Source organism: Dromiciops gliroides, chromosome 1, assembly GCF_019393635.1.
Source record: "Dromiciops gliroides isolate mDroGli1 chromosome 1, mDroGli1.pri, whole genome shotgun sequence".
Lineage (NCBI taxonomy): Eukaryota > Metazoa > Chordata > Mammalia > Microbiotheria > Microbiotheriidae > Dromiciops > Dromiciops gliroides.
This window is the reverse complement of record NC_057861.1, coordinates 43,730,667-43,750,102: the sequence shown is the minus strand read 5'-3', so window position 1 is coordinate 43,750,102 and position 19,436 is coordinate 43,730,667. Positions and strand designations below refer to the sequence as shown.

The window sequence follows — 19,436 nt, the reverse complement described above, 5'->3', positions numbered from 1 at the left end:
AGCAGCTTCCTGCTGCTCTGACGGAGAAACCCTGGGTGTCTTAGAACATGCTGCTCAAGGGAGGCATCCACTAGTGCTTTAAACCCCAATCCTTGGGGTAAAGAGGATGAGGAGACATCCCTAAGAGCAGGAGTAATGGATTCTTTTTGAACCCCTAAAATTCATACTCCAAGCCCAGCAATTTTTATTTAGTGGGGAAAATATATGTAACTAATCTGGTACCCATCCTTGGATACTGAAGAAAAGAGTGCCTGACCTTACAGTACTCCTAGGGACTGCCTGCCCCTGCCCCTACCCTATCATGGTGGGGGTGGTGCAGGCACTGCCCTCAGCTCCTCTCCTCTCCTTGGAGGTAGTCCAGACTTCATATCTATCCTGGTCTCCTGTGATCTATACATTTATGTTTAGAAAACCCATGTGTATAAACCTGTCTTACACAGGCACACAAATCTTACACAAAGAATCTAGGTGTCACCTACCTTCCCTGTCTTAGGTCCTGTTCCTCCCCTCCAGGTGTTCTCCATTCTAGGCAAACTGGCCTGCAAACTGCTCCCCATGCACAGTCCATGTCATGCTTCTCTCTTTGGCACTGTAATACTCCCTCTCCCCACTTCCATCTAGTTGAATCTCTAGCTTCTTTCAAAGAATAGGTGAGGTGCCATATGCAGTCTAAACTGCCCCTCAGTTGTTACTATTTTCTTTTCTTTTCTCTTCTCTTCTCTTCTTTTCTTTCTTTTTTCTTCCTTCTTTCCTTCCTTCCTTCCTTTCTTTTTTTGTGGGGCAATGAGGGTTAAGTGACTTGCTCAAAGTCACACAGCTAGTAAGTGTCAAGTGTCTAAGGCCGAATTTGAACTCAGGTCCTCCTGAATACAGGGCCAGTGCTTTATCCCCTGTGCCACCTAGCTGCCCCCTACTATTTTCTTCTTTGTATAAATTTTGTACTTATCTTCTTTCCCATAGTAGGGGGGGAGGAAAGCACTGAATTTGGAGTCAGAAGACTTAGATTCCTTCTATCTCTGTGACCTTGGGAAACTCATTCCCCCCCCCCCCATTTTCTCATCTTTAAAATGAAGAGGATATCATCTAAGGTGCTTTATAGTTCATAGACTCTATGATCATAGGTAATATCACACAATAGAATTTTAGTTCTTCAAAGGCAAGGACCTTTTCCTTTTTAATCTTTGTATCTCAGAGCCTAGCACAGAGCCCTGTGAATGGTACTTTTGGGGGGAGAAAGTAATTTTTTTTTTTAATGAAAAAAATACAAAAATTTTCTCCCTCCTATCCACTGCCTCCTATCCTCCAAATATTGGAAAGGAAAGTAAAAAGAAAAAAAAAACCTTTGTGACAAATATACAGTTGAGCAAAACAAAGTCCCATAGCCACCATGTCCCAAACATATGTTTTATTCTAAGTATATCACCTTGGGCAGGCAGTGAAAAATATGCTTTTCTATTGATCCTCTAGAATCATTGTTAGTCATTGCACTGATCTCATTCCTTCCAGCTTTCTAAGATGCTTGTCTTTACAATGTTGTTATTACATAAATTGTTCCCCTTGTTCTTCTCACTTCACTTTGCATCAGTTTATGAGTCTTCCCAGGTTTCTCTGAAACCATCCCCATTGTCATTTCTTATACCCTAGTATTATTCCATTATATTCACATACCATAATTTGTTTAGTCATTTCCCAACTGATAGGTAATAGCTTTTGTTTTAGTTTCCAGTTTTTTGCCACCACAAAAAGAGCTACCACAAATATTCTTTATTTTATGGGGTTCTTTACCACTGTTTTTTGGTGAGGCAATTGGGGTTTAGTGACTTGCCCAGGGTCACACAGCTAGTGTTAAGTGTCTGAGGCCACATTTGAACTCAGGTCCTCCTGAATCCAGGGCCGGTGCTTTATTCACTGTGCCACCTAGCTGCCCCTCTTTACCATTAAAAAAATCTTTTTGGGGTATAGGCTTAGTAGTGATATCATTCTGTCAAAAGGCGTGCACAAGCTTTCAGTTGCTGGTGCAGGTGGCCCTACAGAAAGCCATTGAGCTTGAGTCACAGAAAAAAGATGTGTTTCCTCCTTCATGGTATGCTAAGCTACCTTTGGTAGCCACAAACCCTAAGTAATCCTTGAAAGGGCCTTCAGGACTTTGGAAGAGACAATTGCTCCTCTGCCTGTTTTTTTTTCACTGTCGTTCATTGTGTCATTTTGAGGCCTTTTCTTTTACCTCTGTGGTCTCTGCTGTCTGTTGGGATGCTTCTCTTATCCAGACAGATTTTCCCAGTGGAAACATTTTGATGTTTCACACTGTGACCCAGATTTCCTCTTATCTCTCACCTGCTCTACTCCCAACACCGGGTCATCTACAGTCTAGGAGAAGTTGGACCAAGAAATTTGAGACACGTCAAGGTCATCTCCTACATCTTTGGTTATGGGAACATGATGCTCTGATCTCCAAGAATTCCCACTTTGTCATCTGTTCTGCTCTTGGTCACCCTCCTGACTGCTCCAGCCTAATTTCTCCTTAAATCCATTCCACCAGACAGGAATGTGAACAGGGCCTGGGATTATCTTATCCCTGGCTCCTTTTTCATCTCTACTGACTAAGGTCTAGTGAACTGGCAAGATTAAAGACATACAAAGAAGGGAAAACACTACCTTGGGGACCAATGACCAGGTTCAGAGAAAAAAAGTTTCCAAAGGGTTTTTTGTTTGTTTGGAAGAAAATACCTTGTTAAGTGTTTAAACAAAAAAAGGTGTACACAATTTAGTAAACTTTGGGAGCATAGTTCCAAATTGCTTTCTAGAAAGAGTATACTGATTAATAACTCCATCAAGAGTACATCAGTGGGGGGTAGCTAGGTGGCACAGTGGATAGAACACTGGCCCTGGAGTCAGGAGGACCTGAGTTTGAATCAGACCTCAGACACTTGACACTTACTAGCTGTGTGACTCCAGGCAAGTCACTTAATCCCAATTGCCCCACAAAAAAAAAGAAAAAAGAAAGGAAGAAAGAAAGTTTTAGGGGGCAGCTAAGTGGTGCAGTGGATAAAGCATTGGCCCTGGATTCAAGAGGACCTGAGTTCAAATCCATACTCAGACAATTGACACTTACTAGCCGTGTGACCCTGGGCAAGTCACTTAACCCTCATTGCCCCACCAAAAAAAAAAAGAGTATATCAATGTTCCTGTTTCCCCAAAGCTCCTCTAATACTCATCATTCTTCCATTTTTATCTACTTGGCCAATTTGATTGGTATGAGATGGAACCTCAGAGTTGTTTTAATTTAGCTCTCTCTATTATTAGTGATTTAGAATATTTTACATAAGACCATTAATAAGTTGGATGTCTTCATCTGAAAACTGCTTGTCCATATCCTTTGACCATTTATTAATTGGAGAATGGCTCTTACGGATTTGAGTTTGTTACTTACATGCCTTGAGTATGAGACCCTCATCATCAAAAGTTGCTGCAAAGATATTGTTCCAGTTACTTGCTTCCCTTCTAAGTTTAGTTACAATGATATTGATTGTGCAAAACATTTTAAATTTTATATAATTAAAATTTCACAGTTGGGTTCTCTTTATATTTTGTTTGGTTGTAAACTCTATTCATAAATCTGAAAGGTAATTTTTTTATCTTTGACATCCTATTTTGTCTCTATGTCTAAGCCATGTATCCATTTAAAGATTTCCTTGGTATACAGTATAATATGCTGGTCTATACTTAGTTTCTGCCAGGTTACCTTCCATTTTTTGTCACATAGTGAATTCTCACCCTAAAAACTCAGGTCTTTGGATTTATCAAACATTAGGCTCCTAGATTGTTTTGCTTCTGTACCTAATCTACTTCCACTGATAGACCTCTCTGTTTTTTAGCCAGTATAAAATAATTTTGATAATGGATGCTTTGCAGTATGGGTTAAAATCATCATCTATATTTAGATGTTTGGTGAATGGAATTGAATTGAAGGATATTAATAGGGATTTATCATTTTTAAAAGATGAGGGTCGGGGAAGCTAGGTGGCACAGCGGATAGAGCACTAGCCCTGAAGTCAGGAGTACCTGAGTTCAAATCCGGCCTCAGAGACGTAACACACACTTACTAGCTGTGTGACCCTGGGCAAGTCACTTAACCCCAATTGCCTCACTAAAAAAATAAATAAATAAAATAAGAAAAGATGAGGGTCAATACTGTTTGCAGATTCTTTCTGCTCTTGGCCTTTGACACTGATAAATGACTTCTCCCTTCATATGCCTGTCTCTCCCTAGGGTTCAACACATTAGGGTTTCCTGTTTCAAGGGTATTGGACTACCTGGCAGGCAAATGCAGAGGGTATGGCACCTCCTGAGAATGAAGATTGTGATAGACATTTCTCATGTAATTTTTCTGAGAAATCAATACCTCTAACCATAGTGGTTGAACTGACTCAACAGTGAAATAAATCCATGAAAAAACAAACAAATCAGAACTTTGTTAATAATTATGGAGAGTTGAAAACAAGAGAGCTGCTGATTAGTGATGTTGATAAAATAAGATAGTTTGAAGTTGGACCAAATCATCAAGACTTGCTCTAATAAAGACCAGATACTTCTCTACACATGGAAAAGATTCAGAAAGGCACAGCATGGTATGGGGGGAGAAGCAGTAATGAATGGGCTTGGAGTTAGGAGAGAGCTGAATTCCAATCCTATCCCCATCATTTGCTAGTTTTGTGGCTGTGGGCAAATCATAGAATCTCAGAGCTGGGAGCCACCTCGGTGACCAAGGAGCCTAAACTATGATTGAATGAGAGCCTACATAATAGTACAGACTTCCTTCAATGACAAGTGATCAAACCATGCTCTACTTAAGAACCTCCAGTAAGGACAGTCCCACTACTTAACAAGGCAGCCCATTCCACTTTGGGACAGCTTTTCTTGTGAGGAATTCCACTCCCTGACCTTTAGTATAAATTTTTCTGGCTCAAATATTGCTGTTGCTTCTTTCTTCTGGGGCCAAGCAGCAGAATTTCATTTAGTAGTCCTTCAGTGACTTGACAACAGCGAATATATCCCTCTATAAACATGGGAACTTTTACAAGCTATGTATTCTAACCAAACCAATCCAACAAACATTTTATTAGTTTGTTCAAATGAAACTCACTGAGTATGACCCAAACCCCATCCGGTCATATTGCTCAGAGTACTCACTTTCCAACTTGTCAGTAACTCTTCTAAAATGTGGAGTCTAAAGATGAAGAGACGACGACGACAATGATGATAACTAATATTTATATAGTGCTTTGAAATTTACAAAGCACTTTATATATGTTACCTTATTTGATTCTCACAAAAATTCTGTGAGGCAGGTGTTATTATTAAGACGGTGATTAAGCATCCCCTCCATGGCTCTGAGACCCTGGACCAGACATGCTAAGATTAGGTTTTTCAACTGAGGTTGAGAGAGGTTTATCAATTAATCCATTGTCATTCAGTTGATGAGATCAGATATGAATTTAGATCTTCATGTAAGCTCCTTGAAGGCAGGATCTGTCTTTCTGCTTGGATTTTTATGCCTAGTGCCTAGTGCCTGACACATAGCAAGTACTGAATAAATACTTATTGATTTATGCTTATAGGTTCACCCCAAACATCTTTAATCCTGTTTCCTCATCTGCAAAATGGAGATAATAATATCAATAGTACCTTACTTCATCATTCCCCAGTTGAGAAATGGTCAAAGGATATGAATAGGCAGTTTTTAAATGGGAAATCAAAGCTATCTATTGCCATATGAAAAAATTCTCTAAATCACTATTGATTAGAAAAATGCAAATTAAGGGGTGGCTAGGTGGTGCAGTGGATGGGGAACCGGCCCTGGATTCAGGAGTACCTGAGTTCAAATCCGGCCTCAGATACTTGACACTTACTAGCTGTGTGACCCTGGGCAAGTCACTTAACCCCCATTGCCCTGCAAAAAAAAATGCAAATTAAAACAACTCTGAGGTACTGCACCACACCTATCAGATTGGCTAATATGACAAAAAAGGAAAATAATAAATGTTGGAGAAGCTGTGGAAAAATTGGAACACTAATACATTGTTTGTAGAGCTATGAACTGATCCAACCATTCTGAAGAGCAATTTGGAACTATGCCCAAAGGGCTATGGGACTGTTCATACACTGGGTCAAAACCCAGTGGTACCACTGCTAGGTCTGTATCCCAAAGAGATCATAGAAGAGGAAAAAAGACCCACATGTACAAAAAAATTATAACAGCTCTCTTTGTGGTGGCAAAGAATTAGAAATAGAGAGAATGCCCATCAGTTGGGGAATGGCTGGAAAAGTTGTGGTATATGAATGTAATGGAATACTATTGTGTTGTAAGAAATGATGAGCAGGAAGATTTCAGAAAAACCTGGAAAGACTTAAGTGGACTGATTCTGAGTGAAATGAGCAGAACCAGGAGAACATTGTACACGGTAACAGTAACATTACTAGATGAGCAACTGTGATAGGCTTGCTCTTCTCAGCAATACAATGATCCAAGACAACTCCAAAGGACTCACGATGGAAAATATTCTCCACATCCAAAAAAAAAAAAAAAGAACTGTGGATTCTCAATACAGATTGAACTAAACTGTCTCTGCTTTTATTTTTTGAGGTTTTCCCCTTTTGTTCTGATTCTTCTTTCCCAGCATGACTAATGCAGAAATGTATTTAATGTGATATAACCTATATATGGCATTTTACAGATAAGGACACTGAGGCTTATAGAGTTTAAGTGACTTGCTCAAGGACACAGATAATAAGCGTCTGTGGTGGGATTTGAACCTAGGTCTTCCTGACTGCAGATTGAACACTGTATCCAGTGCATGGGGTGCTGTGCTTAATAAATGCTTGTTGATTAACTATCTATTATTCCACATTGCCTTGAAGACTGATGGAAGAAGCCAAGTTTGGTCTTGGTGTCCTTCGAAGTCCCTTCTCGCTCCAGACATATGATCCATAAACCCATGAGCCGTGAACTCCCTTCCATGCCTCAGACAGGGCCTTTTAGTGAGCAATTCCCGCTGATGAAGCTGTTAAAAAAATGATACGGAGTGCGGGAATTATATAACTCCTATTACAGCTTGTTTAAAAATTATTTAGATTTAATTGATCAATTAGATTAAATTATAGAGTAGTGTGAGGCTGGCACAGACCCAGGCTGGAGCTTGCAGACAGTCTGAAAAACCCATACGATCAACCCCACTCCTCTGGCAGCTGATTCATCTGCTGGAAAATGTTGTTAATAAGGTCATTACATGTTATTTTAGGTGGCTTGTTTCAAGTAGTGAAGGCAATCCTGGTCGGGCAATGTCATTGTGATTAAGCATCCCCTCCATGGTCCTGAGACTCTGCACCAGACATGCTAAGATTAGGTTTTTCAAGTGACCTTTGAGATTCCATATCATCAACTCATCTCATTTGGCTTCAAAAGGGATACTGTAGTTTATGTTTTAGGTCAGGTTCAAAAATAGTTTCAGGACAGGGTCCTCCCCACCCCTCTCTTCTTTGTCCCCCAATACTTCTAAAAATTATACTAGAACCATGAAATTCATATTAGTTCCCCTCCCATTCATCCTGCATTATCCTCATCTGCTGCAGTTTCCTACCTGACCCAGCCCAAAAAACTCTAATGTGCTTCTTTAAAAAACATTTTAAAGTTCATTTTATTTCCAGTTACAATTTCTCTCTTTCCTACCTCCTCTACCATTGAGAAAACAAGAAGAAGAAAACTCATTACAAATATGTAGTCATGAATAAATTCCCATATTAGCCATGTCCAAAAAAAAATTAAAGAGAGAAAAGAAAAAGAGAGAAAGAGAAGGATTTATGCTTCAGTCTGCACTCTGAGATCATCACCTCTCTATCTCGAAGTGAGAAGCACGTTTCCTCGTGAGTCCTTTTGCAACTGTGGTTGGTTCAGAGTTCATAAGCCTTTCAAAGTTGTTTGTCTTTATGGTATTGCTATTATTATGTAAATCGTTCCCCTGGTTTTGCTCACTTCACTTCATATTAATTCATACAAGTTGAAGTGTGTTTCTGAAAAGCAATGAGTCCAAGGAGTTGACCAAGAGTTTCCCTGGTTAATTTGATGAGTTCCCCCCCAAAATCTGGCGAGATTAGACAGTTCAGCTCCTACAAAAAGCGGCTTGCATATATTTGGGTATATATTTGTTTGTTTATTGTCTTCCCCATTAGACTGTGAGGGCAGGGATTGATATTTGATTCTTTTTGTATCCCTAGCACTAAGCATAGTGACTGATACATTATAGATGCTTGACAAATACTTATTAATTGATTATTCAACAAATCATGCTTACCTTCCAGGAGTCTAGACCTGAGTCTTGGGTGTCCTATGTTAGATATCTGGGAGAGAGTGATACACTTAAATATCATAAGTTTAATTCCCTCTCTGGGTCTATTTGAATGCACTATTTATGTCTGCACCTATTAATGGGCTCCTGGAAGTATTTGCAAGCTTCTGCATTTTTTGTGGGGTAAAGTAAAAGGCTATCCTATATTCGACACACATTTACTATCTTTAGTGCATGAATAGGAGCTAGGAGGCCCTGATACTTACATTTAGAGAAACATAGATATAAGCTACAGCCTGAGTATAAGAGATTTTCTTGAAGCAATTCCAGAAAGAGGCAATGGTCCAAAAAGAAAATGACCCTCTTGGGATTTGATATGGCTGCTGTGAACCCAGAATCTTTAAGGGATCATGGATCATGGGAAAGGGTATGATGATAACAGTTTAACAAATGGCTTCTTGGGTGAAAATGTACATATACACTTTTTGTGTATGTGAGGCAATTGGGGTTAAGTGACTTGTCCAGGGTCACACAGCTAGTAAGTGTTGTGTCTGAGGCTGGATTTGAACTCAGATCCTCCTGACTCCAGGGCCAGTGCTCTATCCACTGCGCCACCTAGATGCCCCCCCCATATACACTTTTAACTTTAATCTGAATTATTACCATTTTCTATCAATTTGTTAAATCTTAACAATAAAGAAAATAGTCAATCAAGCCATAATTTGTAGCATTCACATATTTCTAAGGCATAAATTCTCACATTGAATATGTAACAATTGGCTCTCAGGAGCTGGCACCAGTGTACCCATGGCTCTAAGAGATAATCTCATATTATAATTCAGGATTTTAAAGTCCCCATTAACTTCTGTTCATTCCTGGTTGCCCACTTGCACTCTCTTGCAAATCATTTTTATGCGTTCATTTTCAACAAATTGCCAAGGACTGACTGTATCTTCAATCCCCACTCCACCCCCACCTCCCAAGATCATTTTATCTCCCAGTACATGAAAGATGGGGAGAAAAAGCAAGAACAACAACAAAAATGAAAAGTTATCCTCCTTTCTTTGCTTCAAATTCCTGCCTTTATTCAATTGACCTATCAATCAAACATTTATAATGTAGCTACTATGCTTGCAGTGTTGTGCAATGTGTTGGGGATACAAAGATGAAAGAAAGAAATACAGTGAAGGAGAAAGAAAGGAAATGAAGAAAGGAAAGAAGGAAAGAAGGAAGGAAAGAAAGAGGGAAGGAAGGAAAGAAAGAAGGAAGAAAGGAAGGAAAGAAAGAAGGCTGAAAGACATCTTGTCCTCAAAGAACTTCTTTCTATAGCTATATTATACATACATGTCCAGCAGTACCCTACACCCACTGCATCTCAGGCCATCATCAGTCAACCTGACTTTTGTTTTGCCACTGGACTTTGATGAATCTGGAAAAGAGAGTGAGGTTTATGACTTTGTTCAACTCTGCCTCATTTAAATCCAATTCAAGTACGAGTCAAGACATCATCATTCTCATGATGTCATAGGTCCTCTTTGAAAACAAATGATGAACAACATACACTGAGGGGGGTTTTCTGACTCCTTTAACATGTTGCATTATATTGTAAGCTCCCTGAGGGCAGGGACTCTTTTGCCTCTTGTATCCCCAGCACTTAGCATAGTGCTTGGCACATAGTAGGTACTTAATATATGTTTACTGACTGATTGGTTCTACTCAGGAAATCAGGAATAAAGTATGGCTGTTGCCTCACAGAACACTGAAGCCAACTCCTCACTTGGAACCAATAGTTCACAATATGATAAAATAACATTTAGTTAAAGCAGGAAAATAAAAGAGAAATCCTGAATGAGACCCCAAATGTGCGTAAACCCTCAAGGTCACCTATAGACCCAACTATGAGGGCCAAGCATTTCCACCAATCCTGTCTAGACCCTCCACCTTTCTGTTTCTTGATGGGAATGACCACTTACCAGGTATATTGTTAAGGAAATCATAGATTTAGGGTTGGAAAGAACCTTGGAGAGCTCTTCTTACTTGAAGGTAAAGAGAAGTTATGGGACTCACCAAGGGTACACAGATATTAGTAAATATCAGAGCAGAGATTCAAACCTATGTTCTCTGACTTCAAGTCCAACCCCGCTTCCTGCCACACTGCCTCCCTTCTCACATCCAGCCCCTCCCCTCCATGCACCCTAATTCAGGCCTTGATCACTTCCTATCTGGATCATTGCAGTAGCTTCCTTCCTTGCTGGCCTCCATGCCTTCCATCTTTGTCCTCTCCCCAGCTGCTTACCTGCTATACCTAAAGCAAAGGTCAGTTCATGTCACTCCCTTGACCAGGAAGCCTTAGTGATTGTCTTTTACCACTAGGACTAAAGACAATTGCTTGGCATTTAAATCCCTTTGCCATCTGGCTCCATTTTCTTTTTGCAGACTTGTTGCCCTCTCCCCACTTCCCCCACCTCATGTCCTCCATTTTCAGCCAAGCTGGCCTTGAGACCTGGTTCACAACATTCTGTCAACCACTTCTGGGCCTTGGTGTAGGCTAACCCCATGTTGAGAATGAATTTCCTCCTCACCTTCTCCTCTTAGAATTCCTAGGTCCAGGATATGAACAGGCAGTTTCCGATGAAGAAATCAAAGCTATCTATTGCTGTATGAAAAAATGCTCTAAATCACTATTGATTAGAGAGATGCAAATTAAAACAACTCTGAGGTACCACCTGACACCTATCAGATTGGCTAATATGACAAAAAAGGAAAATAAATGTTGGAGAAGCTATGGAAAAATTGGAACACTAATGCATTGTTGGTGGAGCTGTGAACTGATCCAACCATTCTAGAGAGCAATTTGGAATTATGCCCAAAGGGTATAAAGCTGTGCATACCCTTTGACCCAGCAATACCACTTTTGGGTCTTTTTCCCAAAGAGATCATGGAAAAGGGAAAAGGACCCACGTACAAAAATATTTGTAGCTGCTCTTTTTGTGGTGGCAAGGAATTGGAAGTTGAGGGGATGCCCATCAATTGGGGAATGGCTGGACAAGTTGTGGTATATGAATGTAATGGAATACTATTGTGCTGTAAGAAACGATGAGCAGGAGGAGTTCAGAGAAACCTGGAGGGACTTGCATGGACTGATGAGGAGTGAGATGAGCAGAACCAGGAGAACATTGTGCACAGTATCATCAACATTGTGTGTTGATCAACTGTGATAGACTAGATTCTTCTCACTAATCCAACAGTACAAGAAAGTTCCAAAGGACTCATGATGGAAAAGGCTCTCCAAATCCAGAAGAAAAAAAAAAGGAACGGTGGAATATGGATGCTGATTGGACCATCCTATTTCTTTTGTTTTTGGTGCTGTTGTTTTTCCTTTTTGCTCTGATTCTTCTCATATAACATGACTAATGCAGAAATATGTTTAATGTTATTATATATAGATATATACATATACATTATATATAGATATATAGATATATAGATATAGATATAGATATAAAACCTATATTAGATTACCTGGTGTCAAGGGGAGGGGGGCGGGAGGGGAGGGAGGGAGAAAAATTTGAAATTTGAAATCTTATCTAAACAAATGTTGAAAACTAAAATTAATTAATTAATTAATTAATTAATAAAAAAGTTTTTTAAAAAGAATTCCTAGGTCCATTCAAGGCTCAGCTCAAGTGCCTCTTCCTACCTGAAGTTTTCCTTGATGCCCCTAACTATTGATATTTCCTCCACCCCTACAAATTCCTTGTAAAAGGGCACAGCAAAGTGAGCATAGATTTTGGAGTCATAAGACCTAGCTTCAAATCTTGCCTCTGATTAATATAGGTGTGAGCTTGGGTAAGTCACTTCACCAGATCTCAGTTTCCTTTTCCATAAAATGCAGAGTTTGAACTAGATGAAGTCCCTCTTAGTTCTATACCTACTTTTAATCCTTTGATATATTTTGAATTCATGTATCACAGAATTGTTATAAGGATCAAATGAGATGACATGCAAGTCACCTTGTGAACTTTTTTTTTGCAGGGCAATGAGGGTTAAGTGACTTGCCCAGGGTCACACAGCTAGTAAGTGTCAAGTGTCTGAACTCAGGTCCTCCTGAATCAAGGGCTGTTGCTTTATCCACTGTGCCACCCAGCTGTCCCCACCTTGTGAACTTTAAAGTGCTATAAATGTTAGCAGTTTTATTATTATTAATATTATTATTTATTATCAATTACATATTGTCCTTCTTTCACCCTTCCTTCCCTCCTCATCTCCCCAGAATGTAAGCCCCAGGCATTCATGAATTGTTTTGTTTTCTTTTTTTTTCTCCACAGCACTTAATATAATGATGGACACACAATAATATGGACACAATTAATGATGATGAACACACAATTAATCAATGTGCATTAAAGTTGTAATGATGATCAACTGTGAAAGATTTAGTTACTCTGATCAATACAATGATCCAAGACAATTCTGAAGGATTCATGATGAAAAAATGCTATCCACCTTCAGAGAGAGAACTGATGAACTCTAAGTGTAGATTGAAATATAATGTTCTTACTTTCTTTTTCTTGATTTTTAAAAAAATATGGCTAATATGGAAATATGTTCTGCATGATTGTATATGTGTAATTGATATCATATTGCATGCCTTTTCAGTGAGGGGGGGAGGGAGAGAGAGAGTTTAGAATTCAAAATTTAAGCAGAAAAGAATAATAGCTTTAAAAACATATTTTTAAACGTGCATTAAATTGAATTGAATTATTCAGTTAGGGGTTGAACTGGACAGCCTTGAAGGTCCTTTCCAAGTCTGCCATTCTATGTTTCTCTAGAATGAAAATCAATTCTTAGCAGTAAAAAATGAATATTAGATCATTAACACCCAGGCAATTTGCCTTCCCACAAACCCACCTAGTCAGCCTTTGCTCTTCCTACCTTCTTCCTCCTGACTTGGGTTATGATGAAAGTTGTGATAAAATTGTAGAGCTATGTTCAGTCTTGAAGGGCATATTCATCTGGGCATTGCCACCTTTTCTTGTTCCCATCTTTTAAAACTCCAATTTCCACTTCTCTCCTGCTTACCCTTCTCACCTCCCATTTCCCCAAGACAGAGTCACTTGAGCCTAGCGGTGGGGAGGCTTTCACTTTCTATCATCTTGCTGGAAACTCTTCCACCACTTGTCACTTTCTTTCATTCTCTGTCACATCTGGAGCAGACCATGTCCCAAGTATGCTATCTCTTCAGCTAGACTGAGCTTCCTCAAGGCATGGACCCTAAACATTGTCATAGGATTTAGATGTAGAAGGGACCTCAGTCCAACCCTCTCATTTTGCAGAAGTAGAAACTGAGGCCCAGGGTCTGGAAGGGACTTGCCAGTATGGAGTAGAAATGAGATTTGAACCCAGGTCTTCTGACTCTTAGTCCATGCTGTTCCTAGGATTCCTCTTACTAATCAATAGACAAGCATTTATCAATAACTTCCTACATACTGAACACTGTACTTTGCACGGGGGACATGAAGAAGTGACTTTATTTCTATCCAAGCCTAGTGACTTCTCAGGGATGACAGAATGCTTAGCACAGTGCTACCTGCCTGGATCAGGGACTTACTCCAGATTGTTTTAAAGAGTTCAGAGAAAGACTTAAGAGACATAAGTGAACAAAGGACCTCGTGCAAAGTAGTTTAGAGAGACTTTTGAATGGGAGACTGGAACACACAGAGCAAGGCTGTCCTGTCACAAAACTTCCCAAGGTTTTGGAAATAACATACATATGCATACATAAACACACATATATGTATATGTAGGTGTATATATGTGTATTAATGTATATGTATATGTGTGTATGAATAGACAGATATATATGTAAAGACAAATCTCCCTATAAAGAGAAAAACAAGAAGTTTTTAGAGAGAGGGATGTACTAGCAACTGGGGACATTGGGGAAAGCCTTCATATCTTGCATTCTTCATCTCTCCCAAGGTAACTAGCTCAGAGCTAGGCACACACTCAGTGCCCCATTGGGAGCTTAATGATTTATTCATAGACAGAAGAGCCAACATTAGTACTAGCAAGCTAAGCTACTTTTCCAAATCATAGAATTTAGAACTGACATGAAAATTAATTCAATTCAACAGTTATTAGGCATCTGCTATGGGGGAGGGGAAGTTAGATGCCTCAGTGCTCCATCGAGCACTGGGTCTGGATTCAGGAAAACATGAATTCAAAGCTGGCCTTGGAAAGTCACTATCTGTATGACCCTGGGCAAGTCAATTAATCTGTGTTTGCCTTAATCCACTGAAGAAGGAAATCCCAAAGCACTCCCGTATCTTTGCCAAGAAAACCCCTTACATGGTCACAAAGAGTTGGACATGACTGAACTGAACAACAATGTGGTCAAGGAAGGCAATACGCCAAGGTGTTTGAAATGCAAAGACAAAAATGAAATAATCCCTGCCTTCACATAGCTTACATTGTCCTGGGGAGGTATAATATGTAAACATACAAGTTTAACAACTGGGTGATATTGGTAATCATTCACCTAATACTGTTTAGCAAAGAGGCCCTGGGACTGCTCATCCTAGTGATTAAAAGTGCTGAGGAGGGGGGTGGCTAGGTGACACAGTGGATAAAGCACTGGCCCTGGAGCACCTGAGTTCAAACCTGGCTTCAGACACCTGACACTTACTAGCTGTGTGACCCTGGGCAAGTCTCATTGCCCCACAAAAAAAAGTTTTGCATGACTACACATGTATAACTTCAATTGAATTGCTTGAGTTCTTTTTTTTTAAATAAAGGTATTTTATTATTTTCCAGTTACATGTAGATATAGCTTTCAGCATTTGTTTACATAAGATTTCCAATTTCAAATTTTTCTCCCTCCCTCCCCTCACTCCCCCCCTTCCCCCAGACAGCAGGCAATCTGATATAGGTTATATATATTATATATATATATACACACACATATATATATATACACACACACATATATATATAATACACACACATATATACATATATACATACATACATAACAACATTAAACATATTTCTGCATCAGTCATGCTATAAGAGAAGAATCAGAGCAATAAGGAAAAACCTCAAAATAGCAAAACAATAGCAGCAAAAACAAAAGAAATAGTGTGGTTCAATCAGCATCTATATTCCATAGTTCTTTTTTTTCTGGATTTGGAGAGCCTTTTCCATCATGAGTCTCCTGGAGCTCTCTTGTACCATTGTATTGGTGAGAAGAATCCAGTCTATCATAGTTGATCAACACACAATGTTGATGATACTGTGTATGATACTGTTCTTCCAGGTTTCTCTGAACTTCTCCTGCTCATCGTTTCTTACAGCACAATAGAATTCCATTACATTCATATACCACAACTTGTTCAGCCATTCCCCAGCTGATGTGCGACCCCTCAATTTCCAATTGCTTGCCACCACAAAAAGAGCAAATTGCTTGAGTTCTTAAGGAGGAGGGTGGGGAGGGAGGGAAGAAGAGAATTTGGGACACAAAGTTTTAAAAATCGATTTTAAAATTTGTTTTTACATGTAATTTGGGAAAAATAAAATCCTAAATAAATAAAATAAAATTATGAGTTCAAATCTGGCCTCAGACACTTACTAGCTATGTGACCTTGGGCAAGTCACTTAATCCAGTTTGCCTCAGTTTATTCATCTGTCAAATGAGCTCAAGAAGGAAATGGCAAACCACTCTATTGTCTCTGCCAAAAAAAAACCCAAATGGGATCACAAAGAGCCAGACATGACTGAAAATTACTGAACAACAGGGATTTTACAAGGCAGAGATGAGGAAGGAGTGCATTCTACTCATGGGAAATCTCTTATGCAAACTCACAGAGGTGGGAGATACAATTTATACAGGGGCCAGTTAGCAGGTCAGTTTCTAAGGGAACTGAGAAATCATCAATTTCCAGCCAAATCATTGATTGCAAGAATTATGATATCTATCTAATTGGCAGGAATAACAGCTCTAGTTCATAAGGAGTTACATCACATCAGTTTAATCTGACAGATGTGTATCAAGTGTCTGTTCTGTCTCAGGCACTGTGCTAGACTCTAGAGATACAAAGACAGAAATTGAACAGTGCTGGCCCTCAATGAGCTTCCATTCTCCTGAGAGGTATCACACACACACACACACACACACACACACACACACACACACACACACACACGTGTGAGCTTGTCAAGCCTCTCCCTCCCTGTTTCTCCCAGTACTGGCCCCTCTGATAATGATGTTGAAGAATGTCCTGGACTAGCCAGGAGAACCCCCACCAACCTTCAGTAATCATGTTATCATATACCATGTACCATGTTTCTATTAAAGGGAATGGATATAAGAGCACACTTAATGATGGCACCCAGTATGCTGGGGCCCAGAAAACACCGTCAGGAAATGCTACCAGTGACGTTTGATTTATGAAAAATGTATAAATGTGATTTGGAAACAGCTTGCTTCTTCACACTAAATAAAACGGGAAGACAGAAGAGGAACCGCGGATGTCTGCGAGCAGACTCATGTATACAAATGACTGTCATAAATCTTTGTGCATGATTACTTTGCAATGTGGCATCTCTTTGGGGAGTTGGACAGAGGAAGCTAAGTTGCAGAGAACTCCAGGAAAGATGAAGGAGATGGATTTGCAGATGTAATTAGGTAGCTTGTGTAGAACCCAGCAGCTGCAACAAAAGTGGTCCCCACCTGAGAATCCTGAGAGAATTCAACCTGGGAGAGGCCACGCTGCTCCTCCCCGCCACCCCTGTTCTAATGATGACATTGTCACAAGCAGAAATTACAACACAATCAGGGGTAAGGGAACAATACTACCTGTACCCCTGGGAGACTTGGAACTCTTCCACTCCTCCCCAGTGGCTCATGGAAAAACAACACATGACCAGTCTGCCTCCATTGTTCTAAAAGTTTAACTCTTTTGAGAAACATAATTTCCCTCTGGTGTTTTGGAAGAGTTGATCTTCTCTGCCCACCAATTCTCTTTGATGAACAAAAAATAAAAAGTGACATCTTAGAACTCTGTAGGTCATCAACAGTAATCTTTGACATGTAAAAAGCTTTGCAAACAATAAAGAACTATAGTACTGTCAGCTATCATCATCATCATTTTAGTGAGGCAATTGGGGTTAAGTGACTTGCCCATGGTCACACAGCTCGTAAGGGTCAAGTGTCTTGGGGCCAGATTTGAACTCAGGTCCTCCTGAATCCAGGGCCACTGCTCTATCCACTGTGTCACCTAGCTGCCCCAGCTATCATTATTATTAATGGCCTTCTTGTTCTCCTCGTTGTGTTGTGGAGGTGACTCTGGGATCTTGAAGGCAATGTTAGCAGTGGTAGATGGAGCGTTGGGCTTAGAATCAACTGAATCTGATAATATAAGCATTGCTCTCCACCTCTGAATAGAAAAGGGGATAAATTCTCAACTCTTTCTTTTGGAATATTTGGTCATAATTACACAGTAGTCAATGTTTCTTTGTTCTTTCCATTGGTATTGATTTCCATTTTTATTGTTTTCTTGGTTCTGCTTAATTGACTCTACATCATTGAATAAAAGTCTTCCTATGCTTCCCTATATTCTTCATACTCATCTCTTCTATCATTCCATTCATGAACCACAATTTATTGAGTCTTTTCCTGATCAATGGACATCTACTTTGCTTCCAGTTCTTTGCTTCTACAAAAAAGTGCTCTATATTGTGCTATTTATGGGACCTCTCTATCTCCCACCTCCTCAGGGTATATGCATGAAAATGGAATCTCTGGGGTAAAGGGTTGTTTACAACTCATTTTACCAGCTTGGGGGAAGACCTACTTATCTGTGGTCATTCCTTAATACCCTATCTGAAACCGTTGGAGGTGCAATTCTCCTACCCTCACTGATCAATACTGTAAACTGTATAATACTAACATGAAAATAGAATAAAAAGAAAGGTGATATGTATTAATTGATAGAAGACCTTGGCATCAGGAAATAATCTTTGGCCCAGAGTAAGCACTTAAGAAATGTTTATTGACTTGACTTGAATGAAACCTAGGTCCAAGTCCTGTCGCTAATACATATTGACTACAAGACAGTGGGAAAGTCATATCCTCTCTAAACAACTTTCTAAGACTGTAAGTTACATATGAATTATTGATGTGTACCAACAGGCATTTCTACACTGGAAACTTCCATGTGATAGAAGGAGGAAAAGAAGAAGAAGAGGAGGAGGAGAAGGAAGAGGAGAAAAAGAAGAAGGAGGAGGAGGAGGAGAAAAAGGGGCAACAGGAGGAGGAGAAGAAAGACCAGGAGAAGAAGAAGGAGAAGAAAGTAATTAACTCTGATAATCACTGCTTCTCAGAGGAGTTAAATAAGATATAATCATTTCCACAATAAAGTTGAAAGAATTCAGAAAAGCTTCAGCCAGAAAATACTTTATGTCCTTGCCAAATGAAGAAACATGGCAGCCAAGGGCAACAACAGCTTACAATATGAGCTTATTTGCAAAACATTATGGAGCAGGAGAATGGAAGATTATGAGCAGTTTTGCTCAATCAAAACAGTAAAGGCAAAAATGAGCTTAAGAAATATTGGCTGGAGACCCAAGTCTACGTGGGTGAGTAGGAATGTCCCTGCTCAATTTGATGTGTTTCCCAATTGATTTGAGATTGTGGGACATCGACCTTTGGAAACAACTAAGGATTCACTCAAAGAACATGACTATGACTACTGATATCTTGTTGACAGGAAAGAGAAGGGAATAAGCATTTATGAAATGTTTACTATGTGCCAGACACATTAGTAAACACTTTATAACTATTATCTAATTTGATATTCATAACAATCATGTGAGGTAGGTACTATTGTTATCTCCATTTTATGGATGAAAAGACTGAGGCAGACAGAGGTTAAATAACTTGTCCAGGGTCACATAGTTAGGAAACAGTCCAAGGCTGAATTTGTCCTCAGGATTTCCTGACTCTGGGCTCAGTGCTCTATTCACTGAGCAACCTAGCTGCCTCATAAGGAATTCCAGAGGATTAGTTAACTAAGATTCAAAGTTCCTCCCTCC

The 19,436-nt window shown here is 39.6% G+C and overlaps 1 long non-coding RNA gene across 1 annotated transcript in view; it reads left to right on the top strand.

Annotated features, from left to right (window-relative positions):
- The window catches only part of LOC122735700, a 47,051-nt gene extending 27,853 nt beyond the window's left edge, over positions 1 to 19,198 (top strand). The window contains exon 3 of the long non-coding RNA XR_006354141.1: positions 18,535 to 19,198. This is a non-coding gene — a long non-coding RNA (uncharacterized LOC122735700). The remainder of the gene's footprint in view (positions 1 to 18,534) is intronic.
- Positions 19,199 to 19,436: the final 238 nt, after the last annotated feature.